This window comes from Leptodactylus fuscus, unplaced genomic scaffold (assembly GCF_031893055.1).
Source record: "Leptodactylus fuscus isolate aLepFus1 unplaced genomic scaffold, aLepFus1.hap2 HAP2_SCAFFOLD_242, whole genome shotgun sequence".
Taxonomy (NCBI): domain Eukaryota; kingdom Metazoa; phylum Chordata; class Amphibia; order Anura; family Leptodactylidae; genus Leptodactylus; species Leptodactylus fuscus.
In genome coordinates, this window is record NW_027440265.1 from 5,301 (window position 1) to 23,643 (window position 18,343).

Consider the following 18,343-nt stretch of genomic DNA (forward strand, 5'->3'; position numbering starts at 1 on the left):
AAATGTCATCGCCAGGAAGGGGTTATCTTAGTTAGTTAGAGTCAAATACGCTGAGGAGACTACTTTTACTCAGATGATATCAGATTTTAATAGAGATGTTATAGCGACCTAATAAACATTATATTTTATATGTATTAAGTGTTACCGTAGATGGAAAAGAGGGCTCAATTTTGCCTTAGGTAAGTGTTATATAAGTAAAGATTAAGAAATCATGGTTGATAGTCAGTGGCGTAACTAGGAATAACAGCAGGAGCAGAGAGGAGGATCCGCGCTCAGAGGTCATGCAAAAAAGGTCGGAGAGCGATCGTGTAGAGAAGAAAAACTTTATTGTAGTGAACACAGTACAGCACAACGCTTTTCGGGTTAAAAGGAACCCTTTTTCAAGTGCAAAATCACAAATACACGATCTCTCTCCGACCTTTTTTGCACGACCTCTGAGCACGGATCCTCCTCTCTATTCCTGCTGTTATGTCTACTTCCCGGTTCTCCGGTGTCTGCTGAAGGAGCCGCTGCCACTCTCGCCTGTACCACCTATTTTACAACCCAGACCTGACCCATCCTGACAGTGTAATAACACATTTAGTGCGCTCGGTGTCTCTCTGTTTCTCTTTTGCATAACTGGGCCCCGTGGCGAACTTTTGACATGCCCCCCCCCCTTCTGACCGACACCAAAGACCTTGACCGACCAAACCCCACCCCCCGCCGCATTCCTGCTCGCTCTATTATACCCCATAGTGGCCCCTGCACACAGTATTATGCCCCATAATGATCACCCATGAACAATTATTATACTCTGGGGTCTTTTCAGACCCCGGAATATAATAATTGGAGACCCTGAAGGTAACCACTTTTTAATGCATATAGGTTTCCGTTTGAGGCGTTCCCAAACAGATTCCGTGAACGGAAACCTGAGCACAGATGTGAGCCAGGCCTAAGCATCACATTATAAAATACAATTCTAGTATGTATAATGGTAGACATGTATAGAAGCAAATACAGACAGATAGACAGACAGACATTGATATGCTGTATATACTTACTCATATACACCTCTATTCACACACATACAATCATATACTACATACCCCTGCTACCTCTTGTGTCACCCCCTCTACCTCATAGATTGTAAGCTCTTTTGAGCAGGGCCCTCAGTCCTATTGTGTGAAATGACGTTCTTTGTTATGTATGTCCGTCTGTATCTGAACCCTATAAATTGTACAGTGCTGCGGAATATGTTGGCGCTATATAAATAAAATGTATTATTATTATTATTATTACACACCTATCTACACACATACAGGACTCACACAGTATATAAGACACATAATCGTAACACACATACGCATCTATACATATTTTACCCAAAAATATACTTACATTTTGCTGAATGGCTGGGTGCCCAGGATATGGAAGAAACTTCTGTGCAGCTCTACCTGGCAGTGAAGAGAGCAGCTACATCAACTTCTCCTTTCACACTGCGATGCTGAGGAGGGGGAGGGGCGGCACAGGGAGCTGCTGTGTGCAGGAAACTTTACAAGAAGCAATCGGCAGCCCCTGCATCTGAAGATGATTTCTCTGCTGTCGATCTTCTCCTTATGTTAGGCAAAGTATGGGGCCCCTGAGGTGTGTGGGGAGAGGGTGTGGGGACCCTGGGAAACAGGGGTAGTGACTGTCGCCAGGCCCCTAATGGCCCTGTGGCAGCTGCTACCACTGCTACCACGGTAGTTACGCCCAGGGCCGCCGATAGGCCAGTACTACTGGTACTGGTGTCAGGGGCCCGGCCAAATTTAAAAATGGGGGGGGCCCGGTTTTGGCCCGCCACCGTGTGCCGGCCCCCTGGCGCCCGCAGCAGTCATTGTATGTCTGCTGGTTCAACTCAGATCTGCGTCCAGAGGACGCAGATCTGAGTTGCAGACATACGCGGCTGAAGCAAGGAGCTGACCTGTGTCAGCTCCTCTCTTCGCTGCTGCCGCCGGTCTCGCTGACACATATGCGGCTGAAGCGAGGAGCTGACACAGGCGGCAGCAGCGAAGCGAGGAGCTGACACAGGTCAGCTCCTCGCTTCAGCCGCATATGTGTCAGCGAGACCGGTGGCAGCAGCGAAGAGAGGAGCTGACACAGGTCAGCTCCTCGCTTCAGCCACATATGTGTCAGCGAGACCGGCGGCAGCAGCGAAGAGAGGAGCTGACCTGTGTCAGCTCCTCGCTTCAGCGCTGCCGCCGGCTACCCGGCAGTGTAGACGCGATGTGATGACGTCACATCGCGTCTACAACTGTGCGCCAGTAAGAGGCGCCGAGAGAGCAGCGGGGGAACGAAGGAGAAGGTAAGTGTAATGTGGAAAGTGAAACTGGGGGCAGATGAAGGAGAGGACGGCATGACACTGGGGGCAGAGATGGAGGGACATGACTCTGGGGACAGAGATGGGGGGACATGAATCTGGGGGCAGAGATGGAGAGGACGGCATGACACTGGGGGCAGAGATGGGGGACATGAATCTGGGGCAGAGCTGTGGAGACATGAATCTGGGGGCAGAGATGGAGAGGACGGCATGACACTGGGGGCAGAGATGGGGGGACATGAATCTGGGGGCAGAGATGGAGAGGACATGAATCTGGGGGAAGAGATGGGGGACATGAATCTGGGGGCAGAGCTGTGGAGACATGAATCTGGGGGCAGAGATGGAGAGGACGGCATGACACTGGGGGCAGAGATGGGGGGACATGAATCTGGGGGCAGAGATGGAGAGGACATGAATCTGGGGGCAGAGATGGGGGACATGAATCTGGGGGCAGAGCTGTGGAGACATGAATCTGGGGGCAGAGATGGAGAGGACGGCATGACACTGGGGGCAGAGATGGAGGGACATGAATCTGGGGACAGAGATGGGGGGCATGAATCTGGGGGCAGAGATGGAGGGGACATTAATCTGGGGGCAGATATGGGGGGGACATGAATCTGGGGGCAGAGATGGGGGGACATGAATCTGGGGGCAGAGATGGGGGACATGAATCTGGGGGCAGAGATGGGGGACATGAATCTGGGGGCAGAGATGGGGGGACATGAATCTGGGGGCAGAGCTGGGGGGACATGAATCTGGGGGAAGAGATGGGGGGACATGAATCTGGGGGCAGAGATGTGAGGACATGAATCTGGGGGCAGAGATGAAGGGACATGAATCTGGGGGCAGATGAAGGGTGTATATGAAGCTGGGGGAGAGACGGAGGGTGACATATAATTTAGGGGTGACTGTAGGAGGATTATACTGTGTGCGGGCACATGAAAAATTAATGAGTTGTCGGAGTCAACATAACAGTGGGTGGGGCTAAATTTCCCGCGGCGCGCAAAGGGCGCCGCACATTTTGTCCCTCTTTTGGTTCTTCAAAAGTTGGGAGATATGGGTACTGGGGGCAATGGAAAGATGTTAGAGGGTGGATGGACGGGGGGGGATTGTTGGGATATCGGGTGTGCGGCACTGCGGAGAGGGAACTGGGGCAATAATATATAATATATAAGTTTTTAGCTGGAGAATAGTAATGATGTAGGCCGCTATGTTACTAGCATAGCAGCCTGTTTGGGGGTGGGACTTTCACTTTAAAGGAGTGTTCACATTGTGTTTTTTGCCTCCCTTGCCGGGATACGTTGGTAACCAGTCACAATCAGCTCCCCACTTATCCCTGCACAGAGAACTGCAGGCCTCCCCCTTTTTTTAATGGCCAGTTCTTCGTGCAGGGATAAGTTGACAGCTGATTCTGACTGGTTACCAACGTATCCCGGCAAGGGAGGCCAAAAACGCAATGTGAATAAGCCCTGAGGATTTATTAGGAGGGCTCTTATAGATGGTGTTGGCTCTCTATACGTAGCAGATTTTACCTGCAAATAGAATCTGATTAAGCCCTGTAATGCTGCTAAATAAAGGGAAATGTGATACAGAATTGGTATGATGCAAAATAAGGTAGTTTTAAAATGGCGGGGGGGGGGGGGGGGCCCAGACACTTAGGCTGTATGGGGCCCCAAAATTCCTGATGGCGGCCCTGGTTACGCCACTGTTGATAGTTCTTAAAGATCCTGTGGAAAATTACGTTACCACATTTGAAGATGAGGATCAATGCACAGAAGCCTGACTTAGGATCACATCACCCTTGGATGCAATATCCTCCTGTAACTGAGATAAGCACTCTAAGTAATCAAAAACGACATCTTCATTCTCAGGAAGTACAAAAACCCTATGGTTACAAATAGCGGCACCAAAACCAGAAGTAGTGTTGTTGTTCTTATTATTAGTACTTGCAGTTGTGGATGGTGTGGCAATAACATGAGAGTTATCTCCTGCGATTTTTCTTTTTTTATTTTACTGCACTACTTATGTCATAGTGTTTGGCAATAATTCTGACAATGTATATTTCATATGTTTTTTTCGTTTTTACGAACCAATCTTTTTCAAGAAAATTTGCAAATATATTGGTTTTGGCTCTAACAGTCTGATTCAGCTTAGATTTGCACTTAAAGGGGCTCTATCATTGGAAAAAGTCATTTATAACTCATCACATCCTTGCACAGACTTTAGAAAGGTTATTCCACAAGAACCTTTAGTATGTAAATTGCCTCAGTAGATTTTGAATAAGTCTGTTTTTATTAATAATACTAATTAGCTTCTCTGTGCACCCTGGAAGTCTTTTCATGCACTGTCTTATGTATATACAGCACAAGGCTGCTGCTAACTCCTCCTCCCTGCTCTCACACACAGACACATAGCACACAGCATAGAGAGGAGAGCTTGCGGACAACTTCCTGTGCACACAGGGGCCACACGGTGGCTCAGTGGTTAGCACTGCAGCCTTGCAGGGCTGGTCCCTGGTGTTCAAATCCCACCAAGGGCAAAAAAAAAAAAAAAAAAAAAACATCTGCAAGGAGTTTGTATGTTCTCCCCGTGTTTGCATGGATTTCCATCCCATATTCCAAAAAAGACATAGTGATAGGGAAAAATGTACATTGTGAGCTCTATGTGGGGCTCACAATCTACATTTAAAAAAAACAAAAAACAAAACTTCCTGTGCACTGAGGAGCTAATTAGCATATGCATAAAAACAGACTTATTCAAAATCTACTGAGGCAATTTACATACAAAAGGAAGGTGTGAAATAGCCTTTTTAAAAGCTATGCAAGGATGTGATTAGTTAAAAATTAGAGATGAGCGAACAGCACGCTCACAGCACGATCCCATAGAAATGAATGGAAGCGGCCGGCACGCGGGGGGTTAAGCGGCTGGCTGCCGGCAAAGTCTGCGTGCAAGGTGCTTCCATTCATTTCTATGGGAGCGTGCTGTTTGGATCAGCTGATCCGAACAGTGTTCGCTCATCTCTATTAAAAATGTCTTTTGCCAATGATAGAGCCCCTTTAAAGGACAGATTTTATGAATAAGAACAATGTAAAACACTCTGTGGATAATCAGAGATCAGAGTGCAAAAAGGTATAATAATAGAAATTGCAAATCTGACACTATTGTAAAAAATAAATAGACTCTGCATACAGCAGAAATGTCAACTGGGAAAGTCTGTAGCAGGGCGAATAGCTAATCGTAGATCAAATCAAAAGTGTTGGGGTGGATTTTTCAAACATTGTAGCCTTTAAAAAATGTGTACAGCTGCATATATTCAGATCCCATACAATAATATTAGACCATAGATTGTTACTAGTGAAATAAAATAAGCATTTGCTCCATTTGTTCCATTTTTTGTCTATAAGTAATGTGTTGTGTGTTCAATCCCTGCCTCACCCTCAAACAGATGAACCAGAAGTCATAGAGAATTTAAAAGAGTCGCTAGACGACTAGGAGTCGAAGACTTGCACATCTATGAGTGTGGTGCATTGAATCCTGAAACCACACATAGTGAAACACAGCTAACACAGCATTCACACTAGCACTACTGTCTGCCCTTTGGGTTTCTGCTAAAATCCCCAGAAATACTGCTTAGGGGACGGCTTGCAGGTGGTCAGTTTAAAAACCAATTCATTTGAATGGGTTTTCAAAGCAAACTACCGGTGTGCGTATGCAGCCTCTCTGTGGTGAAACCTGTTTTTTCGCTCGGACATGCAGGAATTTGTGTTCATTCAAAAAAACTGGTTTCATGGCGGAAAGGCTGCATTTGGACTTTGAAACCGGGCAGAAACAAAGCGTCACAGCTTTTGTTTCTGAAATGGGGTCATACGTGCTCTTCAAACTATCGTGCTAGACCTCAGTCCTTTCGCTTGCTTGCAAAAACAGTAGTGTGCATCTCCCGCAAGTATCTGTAGTATAGTGGTTATCACATTTGCCTAACACGCGAAAAGTCTCCGTGCAGAAACATGTAGTCGTGTTTTTTTTCTTGAAATCGGTCCATACCCGGTCTTCAGACCCTGCTGGCAGACCACAGGCTTTTCTTAAAGTCCTTTCGCTCACTTTCAAAAGCAGTAGTACGCATCCACGTCCAGTTTCTGTATTGTAGTGGTTATCGCTATCACTTCACATGTGAGAGATCCCTGGTTCTAAACCGGGCAGAATCAAAGCGCTGCAGCTTTTGTTTCTGAAATCGGGCCGTACGTGCTCTTCAAACCATCATGCTAGACCCCAGTCCTTTTGCTTGCTTGCAAAAGCAGTAGTGTGCATCTCCAGCCAATTTTTGTAGTATAGTGGTTATCACTAGAGATGAGCGAACACCGTTTAATCGAATAGGTATTCGATCGAATATCAGGCAGTTCGAGATATTCGTTCCCAATCAAATACCACGCGGCATACGCAGTAAAAATTCGTATCCCCTCCCACCTTCCCTGGCATGTTTTTTACACCAATAACTGTGCAGGCTTCCGAAAACATGTGACCTCCCACTCAGGGTCGGACTGGCCCGCCGGAGCACCGGGGAATCCCCCGGTGGGCCCCCGAGCCTGACTATTAGTTTTAGATAAATACACTTGTCAGGGGCCCGATCGGGATCCTGACCATGCCAAAATGGGCCCCTGTAGCAATCAGTGCGAGTGTGCGTCTCTGCTCCCTGCACTGTACACAGCCGTCACTAGCAGGAGCTGTGCTGCCCCTCCCCCACACAGATCGGAGTGTGCAGGGGGACGTCTGCCGGCTGCTGTAAATGAAGAGCTTTCACCACAGCCAGACAGGACAGACAGGACACAGCCAAATGTAAGTAAATTTTTTGAGTAAAATATGTATATTTAATGTGTGTATACAGGGCCGGCGTCAGCGCACGGCATAGTCGGGCAAGTGCCGGGGCCCCCAGAGGCTCTGTGGGCCCCCCGGCACTTGCCTGTCACAATTTCAGCTCATCGGCGTCCGTCCGCCGATGAGCTGAAATACATACGCGATGCAGGAGCTGTGAGATCAGCTCCTGCTTTAAAGCTCCGGCCCCGGCTTGCGTGTGTAGGCGCGATGACGTCATCGCATCACGCCTACACACGCAAGCCTGATCTCACAGCTCCTGCATCGCGTATGTGATTGGAGGGAGAGAGAGAGGAGCGTCGGGGGAACGAGGGAAGGTAAGTGATGGAAGGTGAGTGTAAGTGTTTGTTTTGTATTACATATTAAGGTGAAACATAATGAAGGGGGCCCATGAAACTGGGGGGCAAATGAAGGGGAGGGGGGGAACGGCATGACACTGGAGAAGATGAATGGGGTGGGGAGAGAACGGCATGAAACTGGGGACAGAGATGGAGGGGGCCCAAAGAAACTGGGGGGCAAATGAAGGGGAGGGGGGAACAGCATGACACTGGGGAAGATGAAGGGGGGGAGACGGCATGACACTGGGGCAGATGGAGGGGGGAGAACAGCATGACACTGGGGCAGATGGAGGGGGGAGAACAGCATGACACTGGAGAAGATGAATGGGGTGGGGAGAGAACGGCATGAAACTGGGGACAGAGATGGAGGGGGCCCAAAGAAACTGGGGGGCAAATGAAGGGGAGGGGGGAACAGCATGACACTGGGGCAGATGGAGGGGGGAGAACAGCATGACACTGGGGCAGATGGAGGAGGTGGGGAGAGAACGGCATGGAACTGGGGACAGAGATGGAGGGGGCCCAATGAAACTGAGGGGGCAAATGAAGGGGGGGGAACGGCATGACACTGGGGAAGGGGGTGGGGAGAGAACGGCATGAAACTGGGGACAGAGATGAAGGGGGCCCAATGAAACTGAAGGGGCAAATGATGGGGAAGGGGGGAACGGCATGACACTGGGGCAGAGACGGGGGACATTAAACTGTGGGCAGATGAAGGGGGAGAACGTGATGAAACTGGGGACAGAGATGGAGGGGGGACATGAAACTGGGGGCAGAGGAAGGGTGTATATGAAACTGGGGGAGAGATGGAGGGGGGCATATAATTTACGGGTGACTGTAGGAGGATTATACTGTGTGGGAGCACATAATAAATGAATGAGAATGGGTGGAATCAACATAAAAGTGGGTGGAACTAAATTGGGAGGTATGGCGTTGGTGACGCCACACTCCTGCATGACGTCACTCGCTTCATCTGCAACGCACAGTGTCTCGACTCCCCCACCTCCTTTACAAGGGGGCCCACTGAGGCTCTGTCGCCCAAGGGCCCATAAAAACCTGGAGCCGGCCCTGTGTGTATATTTGTGTAAAGTGCTGATATACTTTGTGAATCCTGTATATTTGTAGATAGGTGTGTGTGTGTGTGTGTGTGTGTGTGTGTGTGTGTGTGTGTGTGTGTGTGTAAATGTATGTTATATGTATTAGGCCTGGTTCACATCTTCCCTTTTCGGGAAGTCCACTGTGGGGAATAATACAGTGTGCAGGGGCCACTATGGGACATAATACTGTATGCAGGGGACACTAATGGAGATAATACTGTGTGCAGGGGCCACTATGGGGAATACTACTGTGTGCAGGGGCCACTGTGGGGGATAATACTGTGTGCAAGGGCCACTATGGGACATAATACTGTATGCAGGGGCCACTATGGGACATAATACTGTGTGCAGGGGCCACTGTGGGACATAATACTGTATGCAGGGGACACTAATGGAGATAATACTGTGTGCAGGGGCCACTATGGGACATAATACTGTGTGCAGGGGCCACTATGGGACATACTGTCTGCAGGGGCCACTATGGGACATAATACTGTGTGCAGGGGCCACTATGGGACATAATACTGTGTGCAGGGGCCACTATGGGACATAATACTGTATGCAGGGGCCACTATGGGGTATAATACTGTGTGCAGGGGCCACTTTGGGACATAATACTGTGTGCAGGGGCCACTGTGGGGTATAATACTGTGTGCAGGGGCCACTATGGGGCATAATACTGTGTGCAGGGGCCACTATGGGGGATAAGTACATTTTTGGGGTAAAATATGTATATTTAATGTGTGTATATTTGTGTAAAGTGTCTGATATACTGTGTGAGTCCTGTATATGGTTTAGGTAGTGCAGTGTTGCACATTGTATGGCGGGTGAGCAGCATGGCTCCTGATATGTTATTACCTTCAACCGCCCTGTCTTGGTATCGCTGGTTTGCAGGGATCCTGATGGTGGGCCCCTAGAAATAATTCCACTGGTGGGCCCTAGACACCCCAGTCCGACACTGCTCCCACTTATAAGAACGGACGCCGGCATATTCACTATTTTTGCGGTCAGAGATAGGGAGAGAGACATAGCTGCTGAGGGCTAGGTAGGGTTTAGCTTCAGATAGGCAGGGGTAAAACCGAAGAACAACAACAGCTCTTCTCAGAGCTATACACTGCAGGGAGAGGAGTCCAGCTTTCAACGGACAGTGGAAAACAGGGATACAGAACAGTTACTTCATGCAATATACGTGACAAACAGCTTTTATTAGGGGTCCCCCCCAAAAAAATTGCAGGAATCCACAGCAGTTACTTCTTGCTATATACGTTACAAACAGCTTTCCTCTGGGGTCCCCCCAAAAAATAGCAGGAATCCACAGCAGGCAGTTCTTGCTATATACGTGAAAAACAACATCTCCAGGGCCAGCAGTTTTTATGTGTAAACTGAATTTTATTGAATTTTCAAAGAAAGAGAAAAATAACAAGGGACAAACGATCAAACAAAGAAAAATACAGGGTATTACAATAACACCAAAAGAAAGCCAACTACGGGCACGTCCAATATTCTGGAAACAACAGAACAGCACCTGAAGTGGGTCAAATAGGACGGACATGCACCAAGAGCAAACAACCCCAGGCAACACAGGAGGCGCATCCACAGACTCAACACGGCCCCGATAGCGGGACCAACAAAACACAGAGCCGAGGAAGGACAATACGCCACACAGACAGGAAACAAAAGGGAAGACAGACAACATCAAGAGACATGGACGTAGAAAGACAAACGACATAAAACAAAGAAAAAGAGTGAAAGAAAAACCCCAAAAAGGGACAAGCAGAAAAGAGTTTAAGGAAACAGTGAAGAGAACTCAGACGAATCCTGAAATATGATCCACGGCCGCCAGAGGGTCTCAAATTTAGAGGAGTCTACAAGGTCCTCCGCGACCAAAGCTTCCATCCTCCTAATTAGTAGGAGTTCATGAAGCCACTCTGACAAGGAGGGGACCACAGTGCTGCGCCAATGGCGTGGAATGACTGTTCTAGCAGCTGTAAGAAAGTGGCGTAACAAGTCACCCTTTACTCTAGAAATCTTTCCAGGAATAACGGAGAGGAGGGCCAATTGGGGGGAGGGGGACACAGAACGACCACTGACCTTAGAGTACAGAGAGAAAACAGACGACCAAAACTCCTGAATCTTCGCGCAGTCCCACCAAATATGAAGGAGAGAACCCGCCGCGGATCCACAGCGCCAACAGTCAGCCGACACAGAGGGAAAGATACGGTGCAAAAGGGTCGGACAACGGTACCAGCGAGACAAGATCTTATAATTTTTCTCCTGCGCATTACAGGGCATAGGCAGTTTGTGAGTCAACAAAAAGGAGCGTTCCCAGTCAGCAGCAGATAAACGAGAGCACAGGTCAGAGTCCCAGGCCCTAGTAAATGGAGGGAGTCCCGGGGCAGAGGCCTGAAGAAGGATATCGTATAACAAGGAGAGGACACGGGATGGCGCCACGGGGCGAAGAAACTCTGTCTCCAAGGCAGTCGGGGCAGCGGAGAGAATGGGTTGTAAAGAAAACCGGTGAAGAAACGCAGCGAGCTGGTTATATTCAAGCCAGGAAAGAGTAAGGTCCGGAAAAGATGCCTGTAGTAAACTAAGAGAGGGCAGGGAGGGGGAACCTACAATAGACCCCAATCTGACATCGTCACTAACAGACCAACAAAGAAATCAGCGGGCAGTCCGACCGGGAGGAAACATGTCATTCTGAAATAGGGGAGTCAGACGGCCCGGGACCGCGGCCAGGGAAAGAGAAGAGCGGACAGAATCCCAGGTAGACAGAAAGTGAGAAGAAAGAAGTGAGGCGCGTGGCAGGGCCGGACGAAAATGAGGGGGGATCCACGGGAGAGAGGCGAGATGGGCAGAGAGAAGCGCAGCCTCAATGGAAACCCATTGTTTACCCGAGGCCCGAAAACGCCAATCGAAAAGTCGTAGCAACACCGCCGAGCGATAATACAAAAATGGGTCAGGAAGCCCCGCCCCCCACAAATCTTACGGCGAGTAAGGGTTCGGAATTTAATCCTACTACGAGAGGAGCCCCAGACAAATTTACTGAACATTGATTGGAGGGTTTTAAAAAATCGCCTGGGTACGGGGACCGGAAGGGCCTGAAAGAGGTAAAGAAACCTGGGCACGACGTCCATCTTTAAAGCATTGATACAACCAAACCAAGATAATCCAAGGGACCCATACGCCCGCAAGTCTACAACTGTTCTCTCGAGCAGGGGAAGGTAGTTGAATGTAACCAGGTCAGCAGGATCGGTAGGAATCTGGACACCCAGATATTTAATAGAGCTGGGTTGCCACTTAAAGGGGAAACTGGCGGCCAACTGGAGGACCTCCGACTGTGCAAGGGAAATATTTAGGGCCTCGCTCTTGGAAAGATTAACCTTGAAATTAGAGGCTTTGCTATAGCGCCGGAATTCCTCAAGGATCGCAGGGAAAGAATCATGCGGCTGGGCAACATACAGTAGTAGGTCGTCAGCGTAGAGAGCTAAACATACCTGGGACTGACCCACCGAGAGGCCCGATATATCCGCGCGAGACCGAAGAGCAACCGCCAGATGCTCCATAACAAGGGCATAGAGCAAAGGGGATAAGGGGCAACCCTGTCTCGTACCATTGCGCACGGGGAAGGGAGCGGACAATAAGCCATTAGCACGAACCTGTGCCAATATTCACTTGTTCCAGGGTGGCTCGCAAGAAGCCCCAATGGACGCGGTCGAAAGCCTTCTCAGCATCAATAGATAGGAGACACAAAGGAGTGCCCCTGGAGCGAGCCGCCTCCGTAACCAAAAGAGTCTTACAAATGTTGTCCCTGGCTTCACGGCCCGGGATAAAGCCCACCTGATCGGTTTGGACCAGCCGGGGCATCAGAGGGGACAGGCGATTCGCCAGCAGTTTCGCGTAGAGCTTAATGTCTATGTTGAGAAGGGAGATCAGACGATAACTCGCGCAAATACGGGGATCCTTGCCCGGTTTAGGAAGAACTACTATCGACGCAGAAAGTGACTGGCTCGCAAAAGGGGTGTCCGCATCCAGACTGTTAAACACACGGAGAAGGAGAGGGGCCACTTGGGTCTTGCAGGTTTTAAAGAAGCGAGGGGTAAAGCCATCAGGGCCCGGAGATTTGCCCAGGGGGGTCGACCGAATGGCCTCCATGAGCTCCTCCTCAGTAAAGGTGGAGTCAAGGGCAGACCTATCGGCTGCATCCAAAGTAGGGAGAGCAGTAGAGGCAACATATTCCCTTATCTTAGCCAGAGCAGTCTCCGGGTCCAGGTCGGCATAATGCCCCTTCAAATTATATAAATCGTGGAAAAACTCGTGAAAGACACTCGCTATAGAGGGAGGGTCATGCACCAGCCGAGCCGCACGATCCCGAACGCATGGAACATAGGTCGTCGAGAGACGGGGGTGGAGGCGTCGAGCAAGGGGACGACTGCACTTATCCGCATGCTCATAAAAATGTCGCTTCAACCGATCCCGTTGACGGATAGAAATTCCATCGAGAAAGGAGTGGAGGTCCTCCCGGGCATTAAGGAGTTCATTAAAAGTAGAGGGCGCCAAGGTGCGTTTGTGCTCAGATTCCAAAGAGTGGATGCGAGCCAAACGGGTAACTATCCCAGTCGACCGCTCCTTCTTGAGGCGCGAACCATGTTGAATGAAAACGCCGCGGAGAACGCACTTAAGAGCTTCCCACCGCATCGGGAGAGGAGTCGGGTCCTGAGCGTGATCGGTCTCAAAGTTACGGATAGCATCTGATACCACGGAACAGCACGTCGCGTCCTTAAGAAGACTATCATTTAGACGCCAGTTACGAGATGAGAGGCCCGGAATCGCAAGGGAGAGGAAAACCGGAGCGTGGTCAGACCACAGAACCGAACCAATATGCGCACTCGGAGACCACGACAGAGCGTGATGACTAACCAAGAAATAATCCAAGCGCCCATAAGAACCGTGAGCCGGGGAGTAATACGTGTAATCACGGCCCTGCGGGTGAAGTATACGCCAGACGTCAACCAAACGATGGGAGTAAAGGGAGGACCGAAGTTTACGCAGCTGAATCAGAGCGCAGACCGCCCGAGGGGGAGAAGCATCAGTCGCCGGGTCAAGGACAAAATTAAAGTCGCCCCCTAACAGGACCACCCCATCACTAAAGTCGGCTAATTTACCCAGAAGAGACCTACAGTACGTCATCTGCTGCTGATTGGGGAGATAACATCCTGCAACCGTGACCACAGTGCCACCAGGGCCAGCAGTTTTTAGATGAGCCCGTTGAAGGCTTGGGCATGTAGGTGGCTTGCGCTGTATTTCTGCATGCAATGAAACGCCTGGGAGATGGGGAGTGGCTGGGAAGAAGCGAATGTTGGTGCAGGCCAAAAGAGCGGATGAGGGTGAACTCCCCAATGTGTCAGAGACAGATGTGTAGGTGTCCAGGCTAGTGTAAACAGTGCAAGAGGGAGTGTCGGCAATGCCGGGCGACGATTGTCCTGCGTTTTCTCTCTCCCACTGAGACCAGGGCTTTCCTTCCAAATGACGCCCATGCAAAAGGTGGTAAGGTAGCTCTTTTCAGAGCCCCTATTCAGTTTAGACTTGCAAAGTGTGCAAACCGCACTAAATTTGTCATGTAACTGGTGACTGAGGTCAGTGGCGGTAGTTTGGCCAGGGGGTGCCGCTAGCCTCCTGTGTGACAATTAAATCATCTGCCACTTCGTCATCCTCCTCTTCCTCCATCAATATATGCTGTGAAGCAGACAGGAGTGTGCACTGACTATCTTGCTGGAATGGTTCTGCTACTATGCCTGACTCCTCAGCGTACAATGCATTATCTCTGATGGTGATGAGGGATTCTTGCATCACACACAGGAGCGGGATTGTTAAAATCAGTAATGCGTTGTCAAAGCTGACCCTCTTGGTGGACTCCTCAAAGACACAGAGAGATCTCGCATAAGTCTGGCAACATGGCGAGTTTTGCATGAGTGGCTAGTACATGGAAAATCTTTGGCCTTGCTGCCTCTGGACATGCCTCTAGCCACCTTTTTTCCTGCTTAGCTCACCTCCACATCTACACTGCTTTCCCTGCTATACATCACCCCTGTCTATTTAGGGTCGGTGGCCTCGTCGTCCATCAACTCCTCTTCCAATTGCTTACTCTCCTCTTACTGCAAACAGCACATGACAACAGCATGCCCTGATGGCAACTGTCTCATCATCATCATCATCATCACTGAGGACGGAAAATGCTGGTTGCGGGTCCACAACCACAAAATTGCCAATTGATAGCGGATGTTCCAGTGTTTGGGCATCAGTACACACAAAGTCGTCTGGTAGCTCCTGGGATTCGGGAAGTGGTTCAACAGAGGGAGGGACACTAAAAGGACCTGGAAAGAGATCCTGGGAGGGTGCAAGGGTGGGATGACTCTGTTGGGAAGATTGGGCATGTTGGGAGGAAGGAGGGGCAGACTCTTGGGTATGAACACGACTGCAGGTAGTGGCTGACCGGCTGCTGGAAAAGCAGCTGGAAGCATTATCCGCTAGCCATTGTAACACCTGTTCCTGGTGCTCGGGCCTGGTCTGCGTTGTACCCTGCACCCTGCTTAACGCAGCTGTCATATCAGGAATTGTGATGAGCACATGCTAATTTTTCTTGTCCAGTGGAAAGGATGGGATAGGATTTCACTTAAGTCTGCCAGCCATGGAAACGGTGCAGAAACTGAGGGAGCTGACTTTGATGAATCCTTGGGTTTTGTAGATGGAACTCCATCAAAGGTCTCTGCTGCTCACACACCCTGCTCAACATATGGTATCAAGGGATTCAGTGTGTGGTGACCTCGCATAACAGCTTCAGGCAGATGTAGGCGTTGCTGGAGTGTATTGAGGCTAGCACCAGGAACTGTAGACTTGCCAAAGTGGGAGCACAAGTGCTGCACTTTAACCAGTAGCTTATGTAAATTGGGGTAAGTTGATAGAAACCGTTGCACCAATAATTTGAAAATGTAGCCCATGTGTGGAACGTGTTTGAGTTTGGCAAGCTCCAGATCTGCTACCAGGTTCCGCCCATTATCACATACGCCAACCTGCACCTGGGTCCAGGTGCAGCGGGGCAAAAAACATTGCCATCTCATGCAGTATGGCATCCCTGACCTCAAGGGCACTGTGCTGTCTGTCCCCCAAGCTGATGAGCTTCAGCACGGCTTGCTGACGTCTCCCCACGCTAGTGTTGCAGTGCTTCCAGCTCGTAGCTGGGGTCGATTTAACAGCGGAGGAGGAGGGTGGTGTTTCAACACTCCTGCCAGGAATATTGGGTGGGGAGACAAGGCAGGCCGCCACAGTTTGCGACCCGGTCCTGGCATTAACTACATTGAGCCAGTGTGCTGCGATTGAGATGCAGCATCCCTGGCCGCAAGCACTTGTCCACATGTCGGTGGCCAAGTGGAACTTTGTGAATTTTGTTCCGTTCCAAAGTCTCTGTGTTTAGATCTGGCTTAGTCGCAGCTCCAGAACATGCCTTTGAAGGCAAGGTTTCCTTTAGTGGCTCCATCTCAGCAGGATGATGATGGTGAAGCTTGGTTAAATCTGGTGTCGGGAGGGAAAGTGGATTCTGATCTACATCTAAAGTACTGGAGAATGTTGTTTGGACTATTAACACCTGATCAGAACCCTTTAGAGGTAATGTAGAGTCCGATATTAGAGGACCATTACCGGTAGTATTAGTTGTAGCCAATTCTCCACCTTTGCGGTCCTCTAAATAAAAGTTACCCCCAGGACTTGATTCCAAAATGTTATCAATTTCCCAATCAAAATCAAGGTCAATGTCTGGGTCCTCATTCCAATCCACTACATCAATCCAACACAATGAGAGTGATGGTTCTGGAACCACTGTTTTAGGGGCAAAGAATTTTAAAGGGGCTAACACTCTGCTGGTGCAAGGCTCAACTCACGCAAAAGGCAAAAAGCTCTGCTGGTGCAAGGCTGAACTAAGTTAAAGGGCCTAAAACTCTGCTGGTAAGAGGCTGAAGTCACCTAAAGGGCCTCAATCTCTGATGGTAGCTCAGCTTAAGGGCCTGTAACTTAATTTTGAAAGGCTCACGTTAAGGGGAAGGTCTTACCACAACACACACACACCACACTCAGACTCTCTGACAGTTCAGGGTGGGTATTGTTGGATTTCCCATTACCTATTCAATTTGTGGTTGCCATGGGCAACGTGATTTAAAGGGGTGCTTGTTAATGTTTCTTTAGCTTAAATTTGAGTTTGTGTCCATCAATTTAGGGAAGAAAGAAGGTTTCCAGGTATTTTCCCACTTTGATAGAGGTTTTTTTGAGTGTGGAAAGTGTGTAGTTGATAGGCTGTCATGGTGGGATAAAACTGTGACTTGGGCTTGTTAGATGCCCCCAGACATGCTTCCCCTGCTGTCCCAGTTGCATTGCAGAGGTGTTGTCATCATTTCCTGAGGTGTCATAGTGGACTTGGTGACCCTCATGAGTCAAATGGTGGATTCCCCTGAAACGAAGCATTTTTCCCCATAGACTATAATAGGGTTGGATATTCGATCGGATAGTCGAATACTGAGCGAAAATTATTTACATTCATTATTTATATTACAGTTTCTGTAGTGTAGTGGTTATCACGTTCGCCTAACACGCGAATGGTTCCCGTTTCGAAATCGGGCAGAAACATGTACTTGCGGTTTCTGTTCTTGAAATCGGTCCATACCTGGTCTTCAGACCCTGCTGGCAGACCTCAGTCTTTTCTTAAAGTCCTGTTGCTTGCTTGCAAAACCAGTAGTGTGCATCTTGTGTCAGTTTCTGTACTGTAGTGGTTATCACGTTCCCCTCGCATGTGAAAGGTCCACTGTTCGAAACCGGGCAGACATATATACTTGTGGTTTCTATTTTTGAAATCGGTCTTCAGACCCTGCTGGCAGACCGCAGTCTTTAATTAAAGTCCTTTCGCTTGCTTGCAAAAGCAGTAGTGTGCATCTCGTGCCAGTTTCTGTAGTGTAGTGGTTATCACGTTCGCCTCACACGCGAAAAGTCCCCGGTTCGAAACCGGGCAGAAACAAAGCATTGCAGCTTTTGTTTCTGAAATCGGCCATACGTGCTCTTCAAATCATCGTTCTAGACCCCAGTCCTTTCACTTGCTTGCAAAAGCAGTAGTGTGCATGTTGTGCCAGTTTCTGTAGTGTAGTGGTTATCACGTTCGCCTTACACGCGAAAGGTCCCTGGTTCGAAACTGGGCAGAAGCAAAGCATAGCAGCTTTTTTTTTCGGAAATCGGGCCATACGTGCTCTTCAAACTCTTGTGCTAGACCCCAGTCCTTTCGCTTGCTTGCAAAAGCAGCAATGTGTATCTCGTGCCAGTTTCTGTAGTGTAGTGGTTATCACGATCGCCTAACACACGAAAGGTCCCCGGTTCGAAACCGGGCAGAAACATGCACTTGCGGTTTCCTTTCTTGAAATCGGTCCATACCCGGTCTTCAGACCCTGCTGGCAGACCACAGTCTTTTCTTCAAGTCCTTTCGCTTGCTTGCAAAAGCAGTAGTATGCATTTCGTGCCAGTTTCTGTAGTGTAGTGGATATCACGTTCGCCTCACATGCGAAAGGTCCCCGGTTTGAAACCGGGCAGAAACAAAGCATTGCAGCTTTTATTTCTGAAATCGGCCATACGTGCTCTTCAAATCATCGTTCTAGACCCCAGTCCTTTCACTTGCT

The 18,343-nt window shown here is 49.2% G+C and overlaps 2 non-coding genes across 2 annotated transcripts; both read left to right on the plus strand.

Annotated features, from left to right (window-relative positions):
• The first annotated feature begins 17,621 nt into the window (after positions 1-17,621).
• Positions 17,622-17,694, plus strand: TRNAV-CAC (transfer RNA valine (anticodon CAC)). The gene has a single exon. It is a non-coding gene; the product is annotated as a tRNA-Val (tRNA).
• A 111-nt stretch (positions 17,695-17,805) lies between these two features.
• TRNAV-UAC (transfer RNA valine (anticodon UAC)) lies at positions 17,806-17,878 on the plus strand. The gene has a single exon. It is a non-coding gene; the product is annotated as a tRNA-Val (tRNA).
• Positions 17,879-18,343: the final 465 nt, after the last annotated feature.